The following is a 26,234-nucleotide window of genomic DNA, read 5'->3' on the forward strand; positions in this document are numbered from 1 at the left end:
TAGCGCACTGAACACCGGCATCTATATATGAGCCTACTTTTAATCTGGAATATAGATGTATTAAATTTTTGTATACGAAATTCACGCCTTTAAGTTCCTTATAATACTTTTGACTCCAAAATTTCAGAACAGTAGTCCCGGTTTGGTTTTAACATCTAAACATAACATCTATAATTTAACAGCTTAGAAGTTGTATATACTACCTAGAGTCACGTGCCCAGTGCCCAACCATAAGCCTCTCAGTCCGTCATACTCAGCTTTGATGAACTAGTTGTATAATTTGAATATTTAATGTAAGCAAATTATATAATCAACGACACTACCAGCTGTTTCTCTGTTATTTCTACACAATTCTCTGTTGAACTCCTCTATAAATAAGTAATAAGCTGAACAGCCGGCTCCATCACTTTGCAATCTCTTGTTCTAATTTAATATTGTTTATGAACCGCCTACATTTTTATCAAGAAGCTGAAGATGAACCCGTTGGAATGTTTCATAAATTATTTTCACATAAATATTACAAAGATTATAAATTTTATTATTTAAAATAATAACTTATTATGACTAAAATTATTGTTGTAAGGAGATATGTTATAAGGAAGATTTGTATTTACAGCATATGAAGGAATAAGTCCGTCAAGCAGAGTTACGGCATCAAAAGTCAGCACTGCGAGGACACATCGGTGACATCGCATATTGATCGTGTCTGTAGCTAAAAAGAGAGAGCAATAGAAAATACAACATCGGAAATGTTGGCGATATGGTAAAGCTTATCATCACAATTAATAATCAGATCCTGCTCAACGGGCTAAGTGTAATATTAGTTCAAAAGTGGGTGACTTTGAAAAAATGTCTTATAAGTCTAATAATGTAACATGTCTAAAAACACAACATTAATTAAAAATAATCTTGTAATTTATACTAAATTATTAAGACTTATTAATATATTTCCCCCTCTTAGATAAAAAGGCAGGTAAATGATCCTTATAAATTAGCATTCTCGGGTTTCTTGTGATTATACTTCCTTTTGTTCATGTTAGCTGAGTTACGTTTTGGGGCATTTTCTTTCTTCCCTAAATATCACAGAATATGAGATGTAGCTGTCATTGTTCTACCAAACCATGAGAGCATTCGGTCTCTCGAAGCTCCTGAACTCTGATCGCACCTTTAAACCAACAACCGGTTTAACCTCAATATATCTGGTAATTCAGTGGCTGTTGGTGCTCAATGACTCACGGATAGTATTTTAGGTTCCAGAAGCTCTTAACCTCTTGGAATATGGAAATCCGCCCTGGCGTAACGTTTATAATAGACAAAATGTCTGCTAGCCTGATATTTTAAACTACTTTTTTTCTAAATTTTACAGATATCGGATTGTTTTCAAAGTGTTAGGCTAGTTGCACACACTCACCGATTTTGGATGGTCGGTAAAAAATCGGCCGACTTTTTATCGGCAGCATATATTTGCACACACACACCGATTTTTGACGGTCGGTAAAAAATCGACCGACTTTTTATCGGCAGCATACCAAACTTTACCGGTCAAAGAATCAGTTAACTCTATTGTCGTGAAACGAGGTTATTTCATAATAATGAATCCTTAACGAGTAGTTGCTATGTGGGTTTTGTATCGCCGTATTAAGCGACGTAGAATTAAGCGCAAGTGTTGGATTCATCCTATCAATCAAAGCAGAGAATACACGGGGACATTTTACACTCTTTTTGAAGAACTAAGGCTTGATAGTTGTAAGTTTTTTTAACTATTTCAGAATGTCCATTGAATCCTTTGACAAACTCCATGATAAGTTGAAAAAATGAAATTCAACGTCAGAATACTAAAATGAGAAACTCTATTCCTTCAAGAGAAAGGCTTGCTCTAACATTGAGGTAAGTAGTAACTTAATATATATATATATATATATATATATATATATATATATATATATATACCTGACACTTTTCATTGATATTCCAAATGTACTAAAAATTAGTGATTACATATTTTTGTAACATTTATTTATAATCTATAATAAATAAACCAAAAGATTCTTACAACAATAAAATAAGAAGTCCAAGATTATAAGATTTTTTGTCTATGATTTTGGAACTGATTTTGGAAACAACTTTTAGGTAAGTAGGTATTGAAAAGTGCAATTTTTTAGATATAATTTTAAAATGTTTCAAAACGCATCACAAGGACTCTACAGTTTGCGAGTTTGGGGTACAAAATAGCGATTCAATAAATTGTAGAAAACAAATAAACACACAAGTTATTTTTTGAATATTAACTTAATTTTTTTTACATGTTACCTTGAAACCGAATACTTTAAATATTATAAAGACTTGATGTAACTAATTAATTAAAGTCATAACTGGCTTCTGAATACGGAGATTCGGCTGGAGAAGGGCTCGCCGATGGATAGTTCTCTGGAGACGTGGTTGCTGACGTGTGGCCAAAATCTTGATAGTATTGTGCAGTGGTTTGTTGTTGATGTTCAAGCTGGTGGTTTGAATCACTTTTACTGGGATTTTGAATTTCGATTTTCGTGGAATTGATGAATTTGGGGATTGATGGATTTGGGGTGGTTGTGGGGTTGTTGTGATTGGAAGCTGTTATTTACGCTGAATTGGTTGGGATAAGACAATTGGGAAGTGCGACATGATTAATACTGTGGAAAGGGATAGTTTGTTCGGATAATAGGAAGATGTTTGCGTGGGAAGTAGTTGAGGTTGAGCAGCGTGTTTGCGTTTGTTGTTTATTTTATTAATTACTTCCAAAACACCCATTTGGAATTCAAGAATTTCAGTGTCATCGAACTTGTGCAAATGGGGCAAAAGACCTTGAATAAAAGAAATATGAGGACTTTGTTCTTCTAATGCTTTGATCATTTTTAGTTCAACCTCATCAGGCTGACGACGTCTTTTGTTTTCTCGTGGTTTGGGCTCCGTAAAGGTAGGCTTCTTGGGGGGTAGTTGGGCTTCGGGTAGATTATTATCAGCTTTGTCTTCATTGTTGTCTGTTCTAACTTCTAAACTTTCTGCAACTTCCCTTGACTGGTATAATTTATTTAAAAATTGCATCTGGTCAGCGTAGATGTATTTCTTAATATTATGGGCAACCAGCTCCACTTTTCTTACACTCTGATAGTTTCTTCTTCGACTTCGAGAATGCGTCCCGAAGATTGCCCCATCTCTTTATTACTTCTTTTCCTGAAACAATTAAATATAAATGTACACCGGGGTATTTGGACAAAAGAAACATCAACCTGAATTTCAAATAACATGCTGAAATTTGGTGAAGATGGTAGGTATACCATCCAATACAACACACTCAAAATATAAAAAAGCCACCGAGGACAACGACCGTGATTTAGGATACTATAAAATATCTGTGTGGCGAAGCATCTTATTGTAGGAGGAATAGTTTGTTTCGCTTTAAATGTCAGGAAATCCATGTTGAAATGAAGACACCAGTCTCACATACTATTAATACTATAATAATTTGGCGTGTCACAAGATTATATCGTCAGACCTTTGAAAGTATGTAAACACTGCGCTTAGGGAAATGTGGCATATTGAATTCATTTACAAATATATACTCTCTGACAAGAGGACTCTTACGAACAAATCCGTTTCATTTGGTAGAAAATCGCCAAATTTTAGCTGTTGTTTCATTGTCCAGGTTAATGTCCAAATGCACCGGTATAATAGTTTTTTGTTTTTAAAATATTCATAAATCACCATACTCCTACTAAACTATTTTTTCAGGTATCTAGCGAGCGGATGCACCTTTACCGACCTGCATTATTCCTTCAGAGTTGGGATTTCCACTGCAAGGAAAATAATAAAAGAAGTATGCCAAGCCATCTGGTTAGTTATGAAGAAAGCGTGTATACCTGAACTTACTAAAGATTATCTTGAAACAATCGCTTCTGAATTTAAAAAAAAAAAAACGCCAACTTTCCCCATTGCATAGGTGCTGTTGATGGCAAGCACGTTCGCATAATCTGCCCGATAAGAAGTGGTTCCATGTTTTTCAATTACAAAGACTATTACTCCGTAGTATTAATGGCAGTAGCTGATTCAAAATATCGTTTTATGTATGTTAAAGTCGGAAGTTTTGGCAAAGATTGTGATCCTTCCATTTTTAAACAATCCACTCTTTGGCAATCGTTATTGATAAACTCATTACAATTACCTGAAGAAAAATGCCTGCCGGGGACAGAATCTCCTAAAGTTCCTTACTACTTTGTTGGTGATGAAGCATTTGGTCTTCACACACATTTAATGAGGCCCTACGGTGGAACCCATCTAACACTTGAAAAAAGAGTATTTAACTATCGTTTGTGTAGGGCTCGGCGTTATGTCGAGTGCGCATTTGGCATATTGACCAACAAATGGCGTATATTTCACAGGCCTATAAACGTTGAACCTGACTTCGCAGTAGACATTGTAAAAGCGTGCATTGTTCTACACAATTTTGTACGTGACTTTAGTACGTGACGGGATGGTTATTTTCCAGAAGATACTACAACAATAACTGGTTTGGAAGATTTGTCAAGAGACCCAACAGCACGGGGTGGTCTACAAGCCAACAATGTTAGAAAAATATTGAGTAAATATTTTTTAACACGTATTGGGGCAGTTCCCTGGCAAATGAGTAAGATATGAGTTATGAAAAAGTGTAAAAAGCTTTAATTTGTTGAGTTTGTTCTTTATCTTTCAAGGCGTATAGGTAGAGTTTTAGATTGTTGTTTAATATTCTAGTCATGTACTGTAAAAAAGAGATTGAATAATAAAATATGGTACAAAGAAAAATACTTACCAAATGCATTTTTTTCTTTCTCCTCCATAGCCTCAAAATCGTCTTTCAGAACGCAGCAAACTTCTCTCCATGCATCCCGTGTAAGATTCCTGTCTTTAAATGATGACAAAGTTTTATCCCATAAAACGGGTCTTGCCTGCACTAACGAAATAAGAACATCATTGTCTATAAATTCACCCATTGGAAATGAATGTAATTAGCACGTACTAATTACCCTAGTTATAAAATAATGCACACCTATCAGCACAAAGTCGGCTGGAATGGAAGATGGCGGTGCGAGAGCTGTGAGGACGATCGGTAAACAATCGGTGCGTGTGCAAGCATGTGTTTAGTCACGTGCGCCACTGTTGTCACCGGCAACGGCGGTACGCAGTGGCAGTGGCCGGCTGCTGACCGGCATTTTACCGGCGCCGATCAGCTGTCGGTGTGTGTGCCAGGTTCCGTTCCCTCATTCAGTTCACTATTGGAATTTGGACGGCCGGTAAAAAATCGGTCGTCCAAAATCGGTGTGTGTTCAACTAGCCTTAATCGTGAAAATAGTAAATCTTGGTCATCTTTCTTTGGGTTTCAATACAACTCAATATATCAACGGTTCCTAAGAACCTTCATCAAGATTTAGATTTAAGATACGGAAGAGGTTGAATATTTGTGAACAAAGTTGCTTTGGTTCTAAGGTTCCACCTTCCTGAGTAAGGATGTTATAAACAACCAAATCTAGTTCACCATTTACTTATAGAATGCCTACGCTGATTTTCTTTAGAATCCTTTAATAATCAAAATATATTATAATCCTTCATGCAAATGTAGATAAATTTTACATATTCATAGTGCAATAGGTGGATTTGATTTCTACCTTGAAAGCTCAAGAAAGTAACAAAGAAGTTTTCTAGAAACACTCTTATTAAATCTACACAAACTAAAATTTATGTTCACCTCTGAAATAAAGCCACACGAGAATAAAGAAGTAATTTCCGTTGTTTTCCTGTAACTTCTGGTCTGCAGGGAGTAATAAAGAGTTCTTTGTCCCCGGTGGTAATGCATAATCCAGGGATATATCATAGCCTACATCACGGCCTTTTCTAGAATTGAGAAAGAAGAATGTGAACTATAAAAAACCTAGTTCAATACAACCAGTTTTATAATATAATTTATATTAATAAAGAAGCATTTTTACCTATTCTAATTTTAATATTTAAAACATTTAACAGTTGTTTCTAAAAGAATTGTAATTTTGGTTGTAATAGTCCGAAACTAATTCTAGCCATATGTAATATATAGAAAATTATTCTGTTTTACAATGAAGATATCTTTAGTTTATACAATGGATTGAATAGTTTTATCCAAATTGAATTATATTATTATGGTATTGTTACAAAAACACTATTTAACGTTGGCTATAAAACCTAAAGTATTCTCATGACTCAAAATGCGGAATTTAGCGACAAATTGTATTACACACTAATTACTGTATGACTGCAGTTGTATATAATTACCAATAAATTAAAAGTTATATTTTTAAATTTATATATTTACATAAATATTTCTCATATTAGATCTATGTACTGTTTTATATTGACATGGTATTCAGTCAAATTAATGAATACGTTTAAAAAACGTTTAAATAAAATGTGTTCTTCAAGTGGTTCATTGAAATTAATCTGGTTTAGACGAAGTTACGCTTACTTAGTAAATGATTATAATCTAATAATTATAAGTATATATTTTACTCATAAAATGAAGACTACTGTGATATAACCAAGTTATGTATTAGAAAATATTAAAATTTCAATTCGCATCCTTATTTAAAAATACAATATAGGAAATTGTGAGCACCGAAACTGTCGTATTATGGCGGGACAAAATCAATTCCTATAATATTACTCAGACATTTGTTTTATCCAAAAGATATTAATGATGGATGCCTAAGGTGTTGTGGACCGTGTCAGTGTGATAGGCTGTAGCTGCCATTAATAATTCAAATTGACAGCTTTCCATTCTAGGTGATGCGTCATTACCATGGCAAAACATTCACCAGGGTGGTGCCTAAATGTTCACTACAATTACAGTTAGTCATTAGGTTACCGATTGGTTGAGTAATACATTGAGGAATGACCACTTTATTCGATACTGTTGCTATAATTGTTTCGCTCCTTTTATTAACAGGAACTGCACTATCTGCCAAAGAAGAGGGTTCGAGGTAATACGTTTCAGTTGGTTAATGTGTATAAATTTACAGCTATTTAATATTTATTAACTGGAAAGGTCATTCTGTAGTGAATTTCAATAAAAGGGAAGTACATAATTCCAGAAATTATTTATAAGCAGTAAAGTATTTGAGTGTTTGAGGATTTAACAAACGATCATTACACCGATTAGTCGATGTTCAGTAAGGGTTATTATCGTTTTCAGATAAAGTAGCATAGTCCTCATGGAATTCTGCTGAACTGCACAAAAGTTTCATAATGATCCTTAGTTTGCATAAATTTTGTTCACATTGAAAATGTAATAAAACCTTATCATAATTTCTTACCTACCAGTACAAACCTAAACTGATCAAATAGAAATGTTTGTACTTGCAAGCAACCATTCAATGCCAAATCAGAGTCTAAAATAATAGACGTTAACCTGAATATTCATTTTTTACATTGTAGAGCTAGCAGTTACTCGCGGCTCGCTTGCAATTTCGTGGGTTCGCGGGTGTATGCCCTTTATTGTTCATGTGAATCTGACATCATAGTTAATCTGGCCTTTTATCCCCGATCAAGAAAATATTCATCCATAAACAGTTCTGAGTATGCCTAGTTCAGTCATAAATCTCAGATCTTCTGCCATTGTAATATACTTAGATAGTTCCGATAGCACAACGGATTATGTATGAGTTTTGTAAGCAAGAAGTTTTAGAAGATGAGTACAACCATAAGTTTATAATAACCCAGGAATCTTATGGCAAGCACATTACAATTACAAAATATACAACAATATAAATAAAAAATACAAACAACCAACAGTTAGATTGATCTGAATAGTCAATTTTATTAACTGTCAGTTATTGACCATGTATAAATCACCTCATGTCATAAGATTTTATGGTAATTATAACGGAGCTATAACGTATGTATAAAGTAAAAGAAGAATCTAATGAGTATTTGATTACGAGCAACATTATTTTAATGGCCGTTTTTGTGACGTCACAATACACGTTTAAAATAAGCCCCCCCCCACCCCCCCCCCCCCCCACCCCCCCCCCCCCCCACCCCCCCCCCCCCCCACCCCCCCCCCCCCCCACCCCCCCCCCCCCCCACCCCCCCCCCATTTGTTCTTAAAGATTTGTGGGCCAAACTTGTCCACACATCATTTTTACAAGTGACTGATAAGGGAACTCCTCTCCTGTACATTGCTCTTTATGTTAATATATCTTATCACCAGTCAATATATGAGATTTTCATCAGCATCTAAGGGGGACGGCGTGGAAGCGAGCTGGAGGTACGGTAGTGTGTAATCTTGTTGATCCAAGTGAAATAGTCTGAACTGACTAGACGTCCTTATAGGCTTCTTTCATTTGTAATTTTGTAAGACCTGTTTTATTTTTGATCCTGCTTGAATATAGCGCTTGATTTCTTGAAGGATTGCAATTCTGAGAGTTACAATCTTCTTAACATTCTTTTCACTTTAGCTTTTTGTTTACTAAGTATTCATAACCTCTCCTGGACTCGTCTTGCTTCCTTCAGAAGATTGTGGCCTCTGACCAATACTTATTGACGGGTCTATCTCATCGAATGATCCTGAATCTTCGCGTTACCATCAAACAACTGATATAGGTCTTTGATTCTTTTCAATTCTCTCAATGAATAGTTTTATAAATCTCGTTTCTTGTGGTTCGTGGTTTCCATGGCTTCAGCGGGATGGAGCACCGAAACAGTCCTAGAGACGGTCGCCACAAACTCATTTTGGATTCCGTAGTTGTCCAGTAAAAACCCGTTGATTTCGGGATCATGATATGGTGATTTAGTCTAACACTATGAGCTTTCCTGTCAGCTCCAGAACCCTTAACTACTTTTGGAAATAAGTTCTGATCATTCATTACATACTATATTTACTTGAGCGAACGTGTTGCGATTGAATAAGTTCCATTTGGTGTTATTAGTTTCTTTTAATGAGTCGCTAGTTTTCTTCAGTATATCTTTTGTAAGCGATTTTGTCTTACGTCATTGTAGATTTCAACATCCGGTATTCCGCTTGAAAAAATTCAACTCGTTACAGACCACCTGCTTGTTTTTTGGCTTATTAACGCCAACATCATCCATATTCAGAAATACATACCTTGTTCCTTCATCTCAAAAAACTGCAATTCCTTTATTGCCAACCATTAAAGTATTTTTTTCGTAACGAGGACCGTCAAAGATGGGTCAATTTTAGCATGAACGTCCACACCCAAATCCTTCATAAGCTCTTGACATGTTACTTCATTTATCGGTCAAACGGGATGAGCCAAAGCTTGTCGGGCGATATATTGGGACGGCTTAGCCGTCCTGTTAGGACCCGTAGGTGTGTTGAGAGGCATTTTTGTATATTTTCGCTGTTTCCCACCCATCACCGTTGGTCCCCCCCCGTCTGTCTCAAACACTTCTTCTGCTCACAATAAATCAAGTTCTAGTGGGACGACCGGATAGGTTTTTAAAATGGGGTAAGATTCGGCGAAGATAAATGACATTGTGGGTAGAAACTCTTGAGTTTGTGCAGATCATCGGTCATCATCTGCATCATTCTTCCTCTTTTCTTGATTTCCGTATCTTGACATTCGGTGTGGTAAAGGTGCGGGGTCCTCCTTGGTGTCAACGCCCCCCCCCCCCCCCCCCCCCCCCCCCCCCCCAAATTCCTTGATCAAACGGACTGGTATTTGACTTTTCAAAGACATGTCTCCTCGGACTCACAAATTCACCCCGCCTTAAACCGATTATACTTTTGTTTTATAGCATTTCTTTAATTATTGATATCTTCCGTCATAAGCTGCCTTTCTTGTATTCGCGCCCATGATTGACACTGAACCCTACAGCCTTGCTATCTGTTTATTTATATAGGTATTTCCTCATCTGCTGCTTCGAAAAAAAGAGATGAAAAGTATTCGAATAATGCTGCGAACCTCGTCAAGTACCGCGGAACTAGCACTTACCTGTCCACTCGTATCGTCCCGAAACCTATACCCTCTTCATGGTAGTGTCTACTTGTCTAAAAAACACAATGCCCGCTTCTTGTGTTTGTCTAAATGTTAAACGAATCACTTCTTTAAGTGAAACCAACCAGAGGTCAATGTGGAGTAAAGGTCGCGTAGTAATATCTGGTCTGTCTCAGGGATTGAATCTCTGGGTATGCGTTCTCGGTAGGCGTCATATCTCTAAAAATAAATGGTTCTTTTTAAATACCGTCGCCGCCACCTGAGGGATATCAGCAAGCGAACCGTATACTGATCGTTTGGGACACTGTTCTGTCCATATATTTCCTTCAAACGTTGAAATAGGTCGATGTCAAACGTTAGTGGTTTGTGCATACAGATTATGGAGTTTAGAAGAAGAAAACTCATTCCGAGTTTGCGCCGGTTAAATTCATGGCAAGGTGGGGGGGTGGGGGGCCAGCTTCTTAAACAGGTTTGGTTTGCGTTATTTTATACTCCACCGGTTTTCGTTACCTAAAGAGATGCCGAATTTTTGTCGCAACTGCAGTGGTTACTGTGGGTAATGCTCATATTTTCAAGAAATTCTGCTGGTGTACAGTCCATTGAACATATGTTGTTCACTGCAGCAAAAAACGAGTTTAACCTCCGCCTTCCCTATTATACACTACTAGTGCATTGGGCCGTAACCTTACATTTGTATACTTTATGTGTTAAGTAACACCGCGGACCGCTAGTGACACGTCTATAGAGTGTTTTTTGTAACGGGGGATCTGAACTGGATATACTTGCCGCTCAGATCCACACACTATAGCTTGTACAACCTGTAGTTGGCATAAGGTTTATTCTACAAGCAATCACTTCAACATCTTACTTAAGTATATCTGGAGAGTAAAGTGTTTCAAACTAACGTAGTGACATGTTTACTGAGTTTCCAATTATCGGCTTGGCCAAAGGAGGTCTGGGGAACGGGTCCTAAACCGAGAACAGGTTAGGTTCAATGGGTTCACGCACCGTACCGTTCTTATAGCAGTGTCCCTGCCCGCATGGTAATATTACCAAATTCATAATAGGTACATTTCTTCTCCCTGGACATCTCGGCTATAAAACGCCTATCCACCTTCATCTCTTGTTGTGTGTATATACGCCTGGGGCTAGGATGGAAATCATCAACAGGCACTATTTGGCAGGTAAGCTCCTGGCTGTTAGCAACCTTGCGTCTTCTATGTCGGCCAACAAAGTCGCTTCATTATAACGCATGGACCGTGTGCACCACGATGTCTACTGCAATAGTTTACCGCAACAAGCCCCCTTGTTCTTATCTGCGTAATAACCACGGTGCAAAGATTAGAAGCTTACCTTTGTAAGTCCTCTTGATAACCGCACCGCAACCGGCATCTGCATACCTTCTAACGTCGTTGTTTAAGTAATAGATCCGCGTTACTCATAGTGGACTCAAGGAATAGTGTCAACCCCAACGCTGGTATCTTGCCCTTATAAAGGTCGCGATCCTGTGTCCTATGACAAGAAAATCCCGATGCTTGTCATTCCACGCTAAGAGTGCATAGTTATTTTTCAAAGAGTCATAATAACGGCCATGTCTGTATTAGATGTGATCAGCGTACACGTGTTTAAGATTTCATGGTCATCCTGTTTAAAGAGTATTAAAAAATTTGCATTGTCTCGTAATCAGTTATGTTTGGGGATCCTGCTGTACGTTTGGCCAAGATAGAAAACAATCGATAATTGGTTGTGAACGGCCCATAGTAGAAAATGAAGCGCGGATGTTGTCATGCTTTTCACACGTTTAGGGCTATGTCGTCGAAAACCATAATGGAATGCGGTTTGGCTTCGCTAGGACTTATAACGGTGTTATTGTCATCTGAAAGGAAAGTAACTTCAAATCTCTTTAGGGCCAATACCTTTGCAAGAAAATTGGTTTTTGGGTTGATAAAGTGATTTAAGAAAAAACGTACACGTTCTCGTAAACAAGGCCGTTTGGATCAAACAAGAGGTTGAACAGCACGTTGGTTTTACCGCAATTTAGAAGGCCCTGCAATAATACAGCGTTATAGAGTTTGGTAGGAGAAGACCGTGCTTGCTTTTTTTCCAAATCTCCCCCTCCACCCACATACCGGTCAAAATTTAGACACGGGTAGCTCCAGAAGACATGCTTTCACGACACGCATTATCCAGCTGTTACTGACTGCTGCATCGTAAATAATCTATTGTTTTAAATATAGCTTGACACCAGCAGTCGCTCTCTCTCTCTCTCTCTCTTTAGGACGGAACTATTAAGTCCTCAGATTAATATGGCTTCTTGTCTATCCACGTATATCACTTGTTTCTATCGAAACCTGTCCATCTAACAATTACTTTTATCTATTTTTTCTTGTATAATACTTTTTCAATTAGATAATACGTCACCAGTTTTTTGCTTTGGCTAGTTCCTCTTTGTAACAAACCACCTTTTTAACACAGTCCCGCTAGAGGTCCATCAGAATGTATGTCTTTGGAATTGCTCGGTTTCCACGACGGCGAACACTGTGAATATTTCATTCGTCCAGTTCGGCATGTAACCTTTTTTTAAAAACACGCTTGTACTTGCTAATTCTTACTTTATCGTTCACGTTGAACTTTGACTCGATCTGTTTTTTCCCTTTATTTCTTCTCGATTTTTCGATACGCGTCAGAATAAGCTTTACGTGTTTTTCCCTCACATCCTTCGGTTTCATACCGATGCTCCCTGTGAAACGGACGCGTTGTACTCCTTAACTATTCTCGGTAACATGGAGAGCCACTCGTAATTACCTCTAGCAGTAAACAGTTTTCCACATTTTTTTTCTTTTAGCGTCCGATTGAGCCGTTCTACTATACTTGCTTTAAGCTCTGAGTAAGTGTTATAGTGATTTATTTCGTACGCCGTCATCAGTTTGTTAACATGAATGTTGAACCATTCTTTACCCTGATCGGTCTTGAAAGTTCTTCATCTTATGCTTCTTCAAAATTGGTTCTAACGCTCTCGCTACCTCTAATCCGGTTTTACTCTTTAGCGGTACAGCAAAAGCAAACTTTGTTAAGCAATTTATCATCGTAAGTATGTATTTCATACCTTTGTTTTCAACCAGCGTACGGTAGCATCTCTACAAGATCCGCTTGGTACAAATCGTCTTTACCTTTTAAGGTGACGCCACGCGCCTCTTGAAATTGCGACGAGCCGGTCTGTGTAGCTCGTTAGCTATTGCTTGACGCTTGTCCATTACGCAAATGATGAATATCTAAGTAAATCTTTTTATATTTAACCCCCTTAAATTCTACAGCCCCTCCACCGCTGTAGACCGTGGCATGCTCCAAAAGACGCTAGTTCATGCCTCCGTTATCCCCTGGCATTACCGATGGTTGTCAACACTCTGATCGACTGTCAACACGCCGACCGGGAATACCCATACAGCCCCAACCAAACGCTGTATGCTGTGATGGGACAACGAGTTCCCACCTCCCTTCCTTGTCCGTTGAACAAGGGTATTCTCTCGAGCAGCGATAAAGACCGAGAGTATGATACTATATTCCCTTTAGTAGTGGTATTAGGATTGTGGAAAGAGTTTATATAATCTAGAGGTCTGCAGAGGCATAAAAATCGGATTAGTGGCTGAAATTAGCCTTATTGCATACTTCATATCATTATACACCTGCTGACGTAAACCACGGGTTTCCGAGCGCTTTAACAGGGTGGTGGACGCTAGAGGTGCCCGTCCAGTGAAGGTTTTCACCCATCTACATGCGTGAGTCCTCGCACCTTACATGGTCACACCTCGTAACGACCGAAGGAAAAGTTTGTTTCTACGGTGTTTAGACCAAACCTCCTCGTCACCCCGGCTCTGGAACCAGCGAATACAACAGCGCAGGAAGTGCGTCACAACATGTGTTGACCACATGTGCTAGTAGAGGCGCCGTTCTGCCACGTATCCCGCTCTCAGTACTGAGTTCGGCTCCGTGCAGAGTGCTACCAATTATTCTTGGTGCGTATCACCTATACTCGTTTCTCGTTGATACGTTTTTCAATAATACCACTATCACGATCATCCCTCTGCGTCATCCGTGGTCTCCAGTGCTAGTGATTAGTAGTTTTTTTGCGGAATTCGCAATCAGGATATTCGGGTGAGGAAGATGAAGAACCCAGAATATTTCCGGTGTACGTGGTGATGGTGGATGGAGTACGACTAAAGGGAATACAGTACAGAGGTAAATTTATTCATTATTTTCTCATTTTCGCTCCAAACTCAATTCGACTGTGACAAATAGACTCATTACTTGTTAACATAATTCTGTATTGTCAGGCATAAGGTACCATCTAACTGGTTTTTGACATTTTACAATAACCATAAGGCAGGGTTTCCATACTCACCTTCGCGTCTGCGTTTTGGACCTGTAATTTTGAAAACCTTTGTCTCTTTGACAGTTAACTATTTGCCTGGACTTTGTTCTCCTAATTCTGTTTTCTTTCAATATCGAGTGTTTACCCAGGTTTCACTAAGAACCATTTCTTTAAGTTTTTCAAAATTTTAGATTTTTTTGAAGTTTTTAGGTTAAGAGTGAGACCCTTGATTTTGCAGACAGATACAAAATCGTTTTTGTTTGTGGAAAAAACGCGATAAGCATACGTCTTTGGACCACCGGAAAACAAATTCTACAATATGAGATCCGGGACCAGGGTTTCAAATCCTGGGCGGCTTGGTATACTTTTTGCGTCCTCACTTGTCGCTACCAGAATGTTGTAAGCCGTCTCTACCAGATAGCAGCACCGCAGTCGCACACGTACGCTAAGAAAAATAGTGTTTACAGTAGGCATACTTTTTGCGTCCTCACTTGCCGCTACCAGCATGTTGTAAGCCGTCTCTACCAGATAGCAGCACCGCAGTCGCAAAGCTAGCTAAGAAACTACAAGCTGATATGGAAAAAACCCGTTGATCGCCGGGCGCCCCGCGCCGCACGTACAGCCATATCGCGCGCCGCCACGCACAACTCGTCTCCGTGGTCCAGTGGTCAGCGCGACAGTCTCGCATTCGTAGGGGCCCGGGTTCGGATACCGGCCGCCGGAGACACAAATTTTTGTTCATCCGCCATGACACCGTCCGCCATCGCTCGTCCGCCATCGCTCGTTCCGCCATCGCTCTCGTAAGGTGGGGGGCTTGCTGCTCTCCCATTGGCTGGGGGGTCGTCGCAGGGGGTCTAGGAGGGGGCGGGGGGTGTGGGAGGGGTGAGGGGAGGGGGGCAGGGGGCGTGGCCCTAGCCGCCATTGCTGCTTTCTCATTGGTCCAGAATAACTCCATAAGAGCCCATGTTACGGCCAAAGTGGCGCCCGTTCTACTTTATATATATGCTCTATTACTAGTCCAATATTGGTAATAATTCTTAGTCACTCACGAAAATTATTTTATAATTCGGTATGTTTCTCTATATTAAATATATTCTCTATATTATTATAAAATATTATAATCTATATTTAGTTTGGTACTAACAGCTAACAGCCGTTACGTGTTACTTAATAAACAATTGAAGCATAACCGAAACTTTGAAAATATCTGTTTCAACAGTGTATAATTTTATGATTATTTATGGATCAATGTTTATTACATTCCAAATGTTATTTATATTCACGTGAACTACGTTAAACGGCTAACTATTAATTAATTTTTATAACTAGTTATAAATGTAAAACATTCTAAGTATTTGCAATTTATATGAAGAAAATAACGTATTATTACGTACAGCACATTATTAAAATCCTAAAAAAATACAAGCCTAAAATAATCTGGAGTATTCCAGTTAAGAAAAACGCTCACAACCTGGTGAATTGCCATAAAAAGTTTGTTCACTATACTTTGCAGTAGCAAAATAGGATTATGTGAAGTTTTCAGCAAATTTTAACTTATAATTGGTGCCCAGAGCAAACTTTCTGCATTGCTACATTTCATGTTCGTCCTAGTTCGGTAAAAATATCAATAAATCACAAAATTTTGCATTAAAGTGTGTTTAGTATGCAAAGTTAGGTATACACACAGGAAGACAAGTTATTTTTTATGCTTTATTGGCTAACACTTTCCGTTTATCTTCATATTTCTAAAATCTGAAATATTAAGATGTTGTAGTTTGTGTCTAATATTATACATAATTATAAGTAAGAGTAAATGGACGAGGGTTTTGAATCCTTTTCGGGCACTATACATTTCTAAAAACATACAAATAACCAAACTACCTAACACTTTTAAATAAACTAATAGTTCTATAAACTAGTAAGGTGTTGAAGGTGGAGCTTGTATTTGGCACTGTTAACTTATTTACATTTAAACACATAAACCGATGTTTGCAACTTTTATTTTTGTGAGGCCTTTCTATTGCAAGGCTATCTTCGTCAGATACATTACAAAGGTAAATACCAAAAATAAATTAGATTTTTAATAATTGTTAAACATATCAGATTTTATTTATAATTAACATATGTTTAACTGTTAATTAAAATCAAATTTACTTTTGTAACGTGTCTGACGAAGATAGCCTTGCTATCGAAAGGCCTCACAAAAATAAAAGTTTTAAATATTGGTTTATGTGTTTAAATGTAAATAAGTTAGTAAGAAGATATCTAAATTTTAAATTAAAATAAATGTACCATAGTACATTCCAGCTCTTTAGGCAGCACTAGTTCTATTCTTCTCGTACTCCTCTTATGAATGTGCTAATATCGGCTTGAGAAATTTTGTTCAATGTATTTCATTGTTTTTCTCAGTTTTATTTACTCTGAATTCCGACCCTTCCAATTGCATATAGTTTTTGCCGGTTTATTTTTCCATTTCTTAAACATTCTGGCATTTAGAAACATAACCTGTATCGTAACATGCAATTTCCTCATATAAAACAAATTTAAATTGTTTTTCATCACTAAAGTACATTCTAAAACCCAGGACCATATTATTCGGTTCAGCGAGTCATGTGCATTTTTGGTACCACCATGTAAGCATTTTGTTGAATTTCCAGGGCTGGCCATGTCTTTGAAAATTGGTCTTTTTTCCTCCATAATTGTTGTGGGGATTGAAAATGGTTAGAATGAGCACACTGCTCACCGCTATCCATTTCAATCTTTCCCCAGTATACCTACACTAGGAGCTCCAGCTAAAGGAAACTGTCGATTAAAGTCAAAAGTTACTGGAAAAATATGGCGTTTTTGCATTGTGAAATCTTATTTTTCACTGGCTCAAGAAATAACAGAGTAATGGACACTAATATGCATTAACACCTATATCACGCAAAACGGATAACAAACATTTGTTATTTTAAAATGATGTACGAATAGTAGGGAATTTTCGGTCTTTTCTTACATTAGAAGTAGATTATAAGCACCATAAGTCAATAATTGTTAACTGAAGCAGTACATTAAGCCTAATTGTGTATTTTATTTATATTTTCTTCATCAGAGTATGAAAGGAAACTTAATTATGGCACTTTAAACATCTGAAACCAGGGTAATATAGAGAAGCAAGAAATATACGCTTTTTAGTGTAGAAGGTTTCCGAAACTTAGGTATGTGCTATTTTCTGTATAACAATATTTTCTGATTTAAGGATTGCTTTTGTCGGAGCAACTTTGGTGTTGTAAATATAATTTATTCAAAACAGAAATACTTCTGCAAGACAGGCATAGAGCCAGTCACAACGTTCCTACCTTCTGATCGGAGGATGGTGTGTTACTATTTTAATACAAAATTCGAAACGAATGCTGTGTTAAATTAATAACTTTGTGCCAAATTTAGTCTGGGCCATTAAATATTACACGGGTACAGTGTTTATAACCCCATTGTTAAGTTATATAAGCCTATACACTATATTTTGATTTTCATTTTCATTCAATGACATGTCATTACATTTCGTATGCTAATTATATTTCTGTCAACCCGTAATTATGTTAAAACTAAGAGAGTTTAGTATATCCTAACGATAGGTATTTGCACAACCTATTCCTGTTCAAGTTAAATGTTTCCTCGTTAGAAGTTACTAAAATAGTTTCCCTTTAATAATAGGTTGATTTTATAGGTAGATAAAAACATTATTTCATATTTTTGGTGAGCATTAGCGAATCATGTCACTAAAGGGACTGAAAACTTTTATTTCTGTACATATGTATGTCTAACTCTCCGCACAATACCTCAAACATGAACTGATGTATAGACTTGAAAGTTTGCACAAAGCTTCTTTTCTATATAGACAACTAAGAATTAGATATTGGTGCATGTCGCTTGACGATATTTCGGTGAGAATTAGCATTTACGTTTGCATTGGTCATTATGGGTAACCCAGATGAAAATGATACAATCTCAGAATAAATAAACCCTTAACCAAACCAAATACAATATAATGAGATTGTAACATGTCGTTTTATTTATATAGAAAAAAATAAAAGGGTGCTATTTAATATTTAAAAAGGATGTTTTTAGTTGTATTTAATATGTAAATGGATGTTTTTAGTTCATTATAGCATTGTAGTGCTCTCCCTAGCTCACCGGAGCTTTTATTATTTGAACACAGCTATGAAACCTTATGAAGAAAATTATGAATGTGTCATGTAATAAGATATCTCAAAAGAGTTTATTTGTAAATTTTAAATTTGGCATGAAAATGTATTTTGGAAAATAATAGAATGAGTTCTATATATGGTACATGTCCAACTACGTAATGTGGCGTCATTGAAGCCTACACATCATACAGTAGACTTACAACATTTCTATTTATCTGCCTAAGGGATGAAAACATTTCTTTTCTGTATGATTGACTCTTTATCTATCTGTAAATAGGACTACCAAGAATGAAATCTGGTACAGACTTGAAATTTTTGTCGCTACCTCAGTGACCCCTTTAACACAAATGTTTGTGTAGCTTACTAATAAATTTATTTGAAACGCCCTACTAACTAATTCTTCTATTGATATTTTCTGAAGACAGATAATAAAAAATGGAATCATACGGTTACTGAATAAAATAATTGCTTATTTTCGACTTACTCATAAGCTTCTGGAACAAATAAGTATATTCTTTGATAACAAAGGTGTACCATTAAACTTTAATAGTGTAAATTACCAAGAGACAACTTAACAGTCGTCAAATACTCACATATGATGATATGGAGTAAACGTGAGGAGGCTCGCAACAAACAGTAAAGAGCAGTCATCTCGGTGATAGGGTTGGGTTTAGTGTAAATACAACCGGAAGCAGGTAAAAACAAGTTAGAGGAGGAAATGGCCTCTACCACATCTGCGATTGCTTGGTTTATAAACGACTTCCGTTTTACTTTGGCTCCTCCAGTGTTTTATTTTTTTATATTACTCCAACAACCACGGTACACTTTTTGTTAATGTACCATATCAACTTATAAAATTTAAAAATAGTTATAAAATGGTTTTCAATTTTGGGGGGTTTATACCTTTACCTAAATTTGTACTGTCTAAATAAGGAATAAACATATCCTAAAGGTTAACCAATACATTTGCATGCTATGCACATCAAGAAACACGTTTTAAAAATAGTCTAATCATATTATGAATCTTCTAAAATATAAATAAATTAAACTAAGGGTGTTACATTATTTTAGATATACGAGTATTTTACTAAAACCATATGCTATAACATCACTCGTAACAAATTTGTGATGACTCGAAATGAACATTTTTACTGTACTGACCATACGTATTCTAAATCATTTTTAGAGTATTATAGCTCATGCAGTATGAATCTGGTTTTCGTATACAATAACTGCCGTGATTTCTGAATGCGTCATGCTTAACTTAATATAAACTAATCTGTAAGGCTTGAATAAGTACCTTACCAGCGTCTCAATAAAACGCTTCAATATCATTTGTTTCATGTTTGCTATATTGACTACTGTGCAACATGTAACTAATACAAACTTTCTTTTAAAAATATACGTAGTTTTAATTAGTCGAAATTTCTTTTAGTCTTTTAATACAACACCAAAATAATATAATTTCCAAATTGTTGTAGTATTTAAAGTTATCATTTGAGTTATGTTTCAGGTTTAAGTATTATAAGATAAAGAGATTCTAAATTGACAAGTCACTTTTCAAGTACGTGTTCACATAAGTATTTCTAGATCATATGAGGCTTCAAAATGACTTCCATAGAATGTTTAAATGTTTTATTGATCCAAGGAATGTATCCAATAAAAATGAGTACAATCGTTATAGGTATACCAGGGCAGTATCAAAGTGTTGGGTTATATTATATTCCAGAGATTAGTCATATCAATAATACTAGTTAAATTACGTAGTTAGTGACTAAAAAAAAACAAAGGTAACCTTTCAACCGTTCAAAAACCAGTTGGGGTGATTTGACAGACTTTGTTTATTCATTCGCTTCTTATAGTAGTCCGGTCGAATCAAGACATCACTTCAGTTAGGACGTGTTCCTGTCATGTTTATTCCAAGAAACTATTGACAATTCCAATTTATAATTTTAAAAACAAAGTAAAACGATCCTAATTGATTACATGGCTATACTTTTAATACTAGTTTTCATTCATTTTTAAAATATTCACATTTTTATATTAAGAGTTTACATGTACGATTAGATACACTGTTTATAGCGATATAAATAAAACAACTGGATATACGGACAATTATATTATATTCAAAGATTTTGGGCCTGTAACGACAATGAGTTTTATATTGTAAAATGAAATTTTGAATTGTCTAACAACAAACTAAATATTGATCTATTATTAAAGTTAATTTCAAATAATATAAATATAAAATATTCTATCGTCGCATAGTTTAATTATTGAATTCCTTATTTCTTCCACTTCATATATGAGTCGATACTCAAATATAAACTCCAAATAGTCTATTAATACTTCACTATACCCTACATTGCCTATATTTTATATATGACGGTAGGGTTTACAAAACCTTCTTTGAGAAAATGCAAACAAATGATTTCTAATAGCTAGAGCAAGTCCAAGGATATTCCATATAAGCTACTGTTTAAGGTGAAGGCAGTAAGATAATGTTAAACGGAGACTAATATTATGTATAATCTGAAATATTCGCTTCAAAAATTGCAAAAGTTTGTATAGCTTAAGGTAAAAATTACAAACTTTTTAAGAATTGAATTATTATAACAACAAAACATTTGAACAGTATACTAACGATATTCAATAAATTGAACCAAAACCATGTTTGGTAAAACATTTTAAAATTCACAAATAAAAGACCACTTACGAGTAGATAAAATGTTAAAGAAAACGGCTAGACCAACTTTTGTAGCTTAGTTATCAATCGTTTCTTTCCTCAGCACATTTTAAGGAAATAATTACAATATTTTGAATTAAAAACTTGGGGACAAAATTAACTATGAAATTAAGGAAATAAATTAGTAAATACATATATGTAGAAGAATTTACACCATCGTCAATAATAAAGTTATCGAGTATTATCATGATATACATATATATAAATCCTGAAGCAAAGAACATTTTTAACATTTTATATGTGCTTTTATAGTTTAGATTCATATCTTCTGTCAATTGGTTTAAAGACCAAAATAATGCATTGCTTATATAAACATTCAAATAGAAAATAATATGAACATAAAAATAAGACCAGGTAGGACGCTTTAAATGTGTACGGAAGAATTTTATTTTCTCCAGGTCATAAAACTCTATTCAAGTAAATCAGGTAATAATCATTCAAGTAAATCAAAAACAATATCCACTATATATAACAATATACACAAATACAAATCACATAGAAGGAGTAACAGAAAGTGCGAACAACTGATTAAGTAATTAATAAGTAACAGATTATAATACAAGCTAACACCCTTACTACACCAAAATTTGGTTAAAGAGCTTTTCTCAGCCTTTAACAGGGCTGATACAAGATGCTGTCGTATCTAGAAGCTGCAATCCCTTATAATCCGAATGGATACGAATACATTACTGAGATGAATTGTGATGTATCTATAAAATGTTCTTGCCTACGTGCAATTTGAAATCTGTTTAATAATATACATAACAATTTATGTGACTTAAATGAAATTTATTCTAAAATACAGTAGAGAAAAAAAATATAAATTTTTATAAACACAAATGTTTTATTTGTTTTCAAACCATCACTTTAAATACATATTTTATATGCATAAATATTCACGTTGTCAGTATACGTAAGGCAAGTACAGTATGAACAGTGCAATTAGTTTTTAATAAACGTATTTTGCGTCCAATGGATTTCCAATTTTGATAATGTTAGTTTGATATTACTGTAACAATACCTATTAAATTACTGCAAAATTTTAATTGACTGACATTCCTGAGCTTCTTCGGCAACGTCGTTCCATGTAATTATTAATTACTATGTCCACTAGGCTGCACCTGCCTGACTGACACGGTCCACTGGGCTTTCAGCATTCGTTGTTATTTACTACTCTATTGATGTTACTGCGCGAAGTCTTGCTACGCAAAATTTATAGTTAATCCTGAAATGTTTTTCGTTTGATCCAGTTTACTCATTTTTGAGCAAGAAATAAACGTGTGTATAAAATTACCTTAACCTTATAAAAATCTAAAAACTACTCCTGTTTTTAAACGTAACTTTTTACGGTTGTGAGATCAGTAATTTTTCCAATTATAAAATAAAATCTCATTTACATAATATATTTTTTAAATTACATGTTATTTAATTTAATCACTATAATATGATTTAATTTTTACGAAAATAATGTTAATAAAAACAAAGATTAAGTTTTTTATTTATTTATTATAAGAAATAAATTATATGAGTAAATATTCTTGTATTAAATAATAAATTTTAAAGGTGCACAACAATTATGCGGAGCTCTTATATTCAATTGTATCTATTTATGTAGTTTACAAAAACATATAATTAAATACTCGCTAAGGGTTTCATAGTGGTAAAGTGTTAATCAAATATAACACAAAATACATTATAATAAACATCTATTGCTTACAGGAATATTGAGGTAAACAAACATCTGTCTTTTCTCTTTGTCTGGGAAATATGTATCAAACGATTATCTATAATTGAATCGTTTATTTCAGAAAACCCCCTAACTAACAAAAAGTAAATTTTAGGAAAAACAATAAAAAACTCTCCTCTACAAACACATTTTTTTTTCTTTATCTTAGGTTTTTTTACGTTGGTTCCACCTACATTTAGAAATTGCTTAGTTGTGTTTTTATCTCTCTACATATTACATTTTTTTGTAGAAAAAAAATTATTAAAAAAAATCAGTTGAAGGGTTTCTGCACCAAATGGTTGTTCCATATACACTTTTCATTGTCTTTATATTATTTATGGTATTTTTGGTGTAGTTTTAAAATAATTACACACTGAACAAGTGTCAAAAATGATTATTTATTACAGAGAAAACATCTATTTGCAAATAAAAAAGACAGAAGTGCAACTTATTCACACCCTTGATCCACTTCCTCAGGGTTTTCAGAGTCAGTTGTAGGCCACAGTAGGATTGCATTATAAAAATGTTCATAACCCTCTCGTGTACTCAGTTAAATTTTCTCAAATCCTGTATCTTTTTCTTGTTAATGGGTACCTGAAACCATTCCACTTTTTATAAAAAATGCAGTTTACTGATGAGAAATAAAATAACAAAAACTTGTTTGCTAATTTTATCATTCCTTTACATTATTCTCATGGAGTTAGTCTAAATTTTTAGTGGAACAAATTTTAAGAAATAAGTTTAGGCTTACCTTTCCTTGGGGATAGGCCGGCTGATTTGGTAGTTCTGGAGGCTTATCACATTTCCAGGAAGGTGAATGTAGATGAAATCATACCATCAATAAACGGTTTTTCACTACTACTTTTCCCTTTGTTCTTGAGCTGAAACAAAACTGCTTATATGTTGAAAGTTTGAAGGGCTCCTTGTCTTTTTTCGGAACATTCCTTCCTGAAGTTTTCAGAAGCAGAAGTGGACTTTTTATAAGAAAGTGGCCACCAGTCCTTGAAATTCAAGATTTCATCTGTTTTAACCATGTGAACTGAAAAGCGGCCTGTATTACTAAGCCCTCAAAATAAGTTCTCTATATTCTTCAGGGGTGTAGATCCTGTCTACCTTTCTTATGAGAACGCTTTATACAACCAAAATCCCTATCACAAGGAGAGTACGAGTGCCCTCGTACTGGGAAGTTGTAAGTGATTGTCTCTAGGTTGCAGTTGTCACACAAATTCATTAAAAAACCTAATTACAGTGTTGTTCTTGTTTTGGCCGAAAGGTCCATCACTGAATAAGATCAAATTGTTTACAGAATCTGGGATCTCCGTTTTTATATAGTCCAAAAATAAAAGAACACACCTCATTGGGAGATTTGTTTTCCTTCCCCTTCGTGATAGACGTACATCTTGGCCTTATTTGATTTCAAATCATGAATACAAAAATTGTTTACCCATAATTGCCTCATGTAAAATACCTCCTGTACGGGTATGTGGGGCAGGGGGAGGTTCTGCATAAAATCAAAACATATAGCAACAGTGTCATCATTTGTATCTTCACTTGCTAACTGTAAGGAATGATAAAATTTTTTTGCTCTCCTTTTGTGAAGAATTAGCTCAGCAGCAACATTACGTTTAGCCATTGTCACACATAAGGGGATCCTTTAATTTACTGGAAAAACTTTCGCACTGACAGCATACGTCAACTTGAGGACGACCAAATGAGAAATTAAAATTTTCCTTAAAGTAGCCGTAATAAAAGTTGTATTTTACAACTTTTTCTAGATCAGGATGTTTATCTATAAACATTTCATGCATTTTTCTTGACAGTAAGCCGAGCATCTAAGTATTTCTTTGGCTTACCACCATAATGAGTTTCCTTTATTTCATATGACTTTATATGTTGAATCAATAAGTATACAGATATTTCCTGGTATGGCGTTTCCACTTCGGGTTTTGCCCCTCAAGTCACGTGGACTTTTCTCCTGGAGCAAAAGCTGACAAATCCTTTTCATACGATCAGCTGAAATTCATGGACTTTTAAAAACACACTTTTGCAAACAGGTATAAGACAACCGTTAATTTTTAAAATGATAAACATAAGTATGATTTCTCTTGAAACTTCTAGTGTCCTGTTCCATTTAGCTCATTTGGTTCTTCACTCATTGATTCAATATTTTGTCCACATTTGGAACGCCTACCAATTTCTTTGGCCTCAAACAAGTGTTTGAAGGTAGACATCTTGAGCATTTTTTGTTTCCAGGGAGTAAAAAAAGTTTCCAAATGTTTTTCTTGGACTCATTGTTTATCTTACGATGACATTTGATTGGACACTTACAAACTATATCCTCGGTAAAACACTTTACTTGACACCTGCTTACCTTTGTAGGAAACATAACCTGCCCCCTTTACTCTGGCATCACGTATGATATAACGTTTATAACTTTCTGGTCGTGTTGTTCCTCTTTTCTTCCTTGGTGGTTGTTGCTCCTCATCAGAACTTTCACTCATTGTGACAAACACGTATAGTTAATAAACAAAACTGTGATCACTATTCACTAACTCAGATTTCTGACAAGTTTAGGTTTAGGTTAGTTAAATAAGCAGTATTAACAAACAAACAACAGCTGACCAGAACTGAATGAGTGGGAAAATGCTACTGGCTCAGTGTTACCAACTGTCATTTCTCATAAATTTAAATTATCCCCTATTTGTTTCAGAAAACCCCTCAAGTGTTGTCACTTGAGGGGTTTCTGCACTAAACAGAATATTCACTTGCATTTTAGTGTTGGTTATAGAGGTTACAGATAAGGGGTTTCTACACCAAACTGTGTGTTTATACTAATACTATAGTTTTCTAACAAAAAGTCAAATTAAAAAAAAATGTCGGTTAGGGGTTTTCTGAAATAAACTATTCAATTTCACGTTATATAAAATATTGGAATTTTTATATTAGAAAACACAAACAATTGACAGAATAAACACATCAATCACTATACGACACAATATTATTTTCAACTTTTACTTCGATTTTGATCAAGGTATATTCACTTATGAAAAAACGTGCATATTACTAATAGTCATATTGATAGTAAATCAAAAATCTTTGGTTTTGTTATGAATTTATTTTATTTAATCAAAATGTATCCCAATTGTTTAGTAAATAAAAGATTATTTGCCATTACGTTGAAATACCATTATATCGGTTTTTGTTG

The 26,234-nt window shown here is 35.3% G+C and overlaps 1 pseudogene; it reads right to left on the bottom strand.

The window, feature by feature from the left end:
- Positions 1-2,356: 2,356 nt before the first annotated feature.
- Positions 2,357-25,530, bottom strand: LOC124355729 (annotated as a pseudogene).
- Between the last annotated feature and the right edge of the window lie 704 nt (positions 25,531-26,234).

This window comes from Homalodisca vitripennis, chromosome 2 (assembly GCF_021130785.1).
Source record: "Homalodisca vitripennis isolate AUS2020 chromosome 2, UT_GWSS_2.1, whole genome shotgun sequence".
In the NCBI taxonomy this organism is placed as follows: Eukaryota; Metazoa; Arthropoda; class Insecta; order Hemiptera; family Cicadellidae; genus Homalodisca; species Homalodisca vitripennis.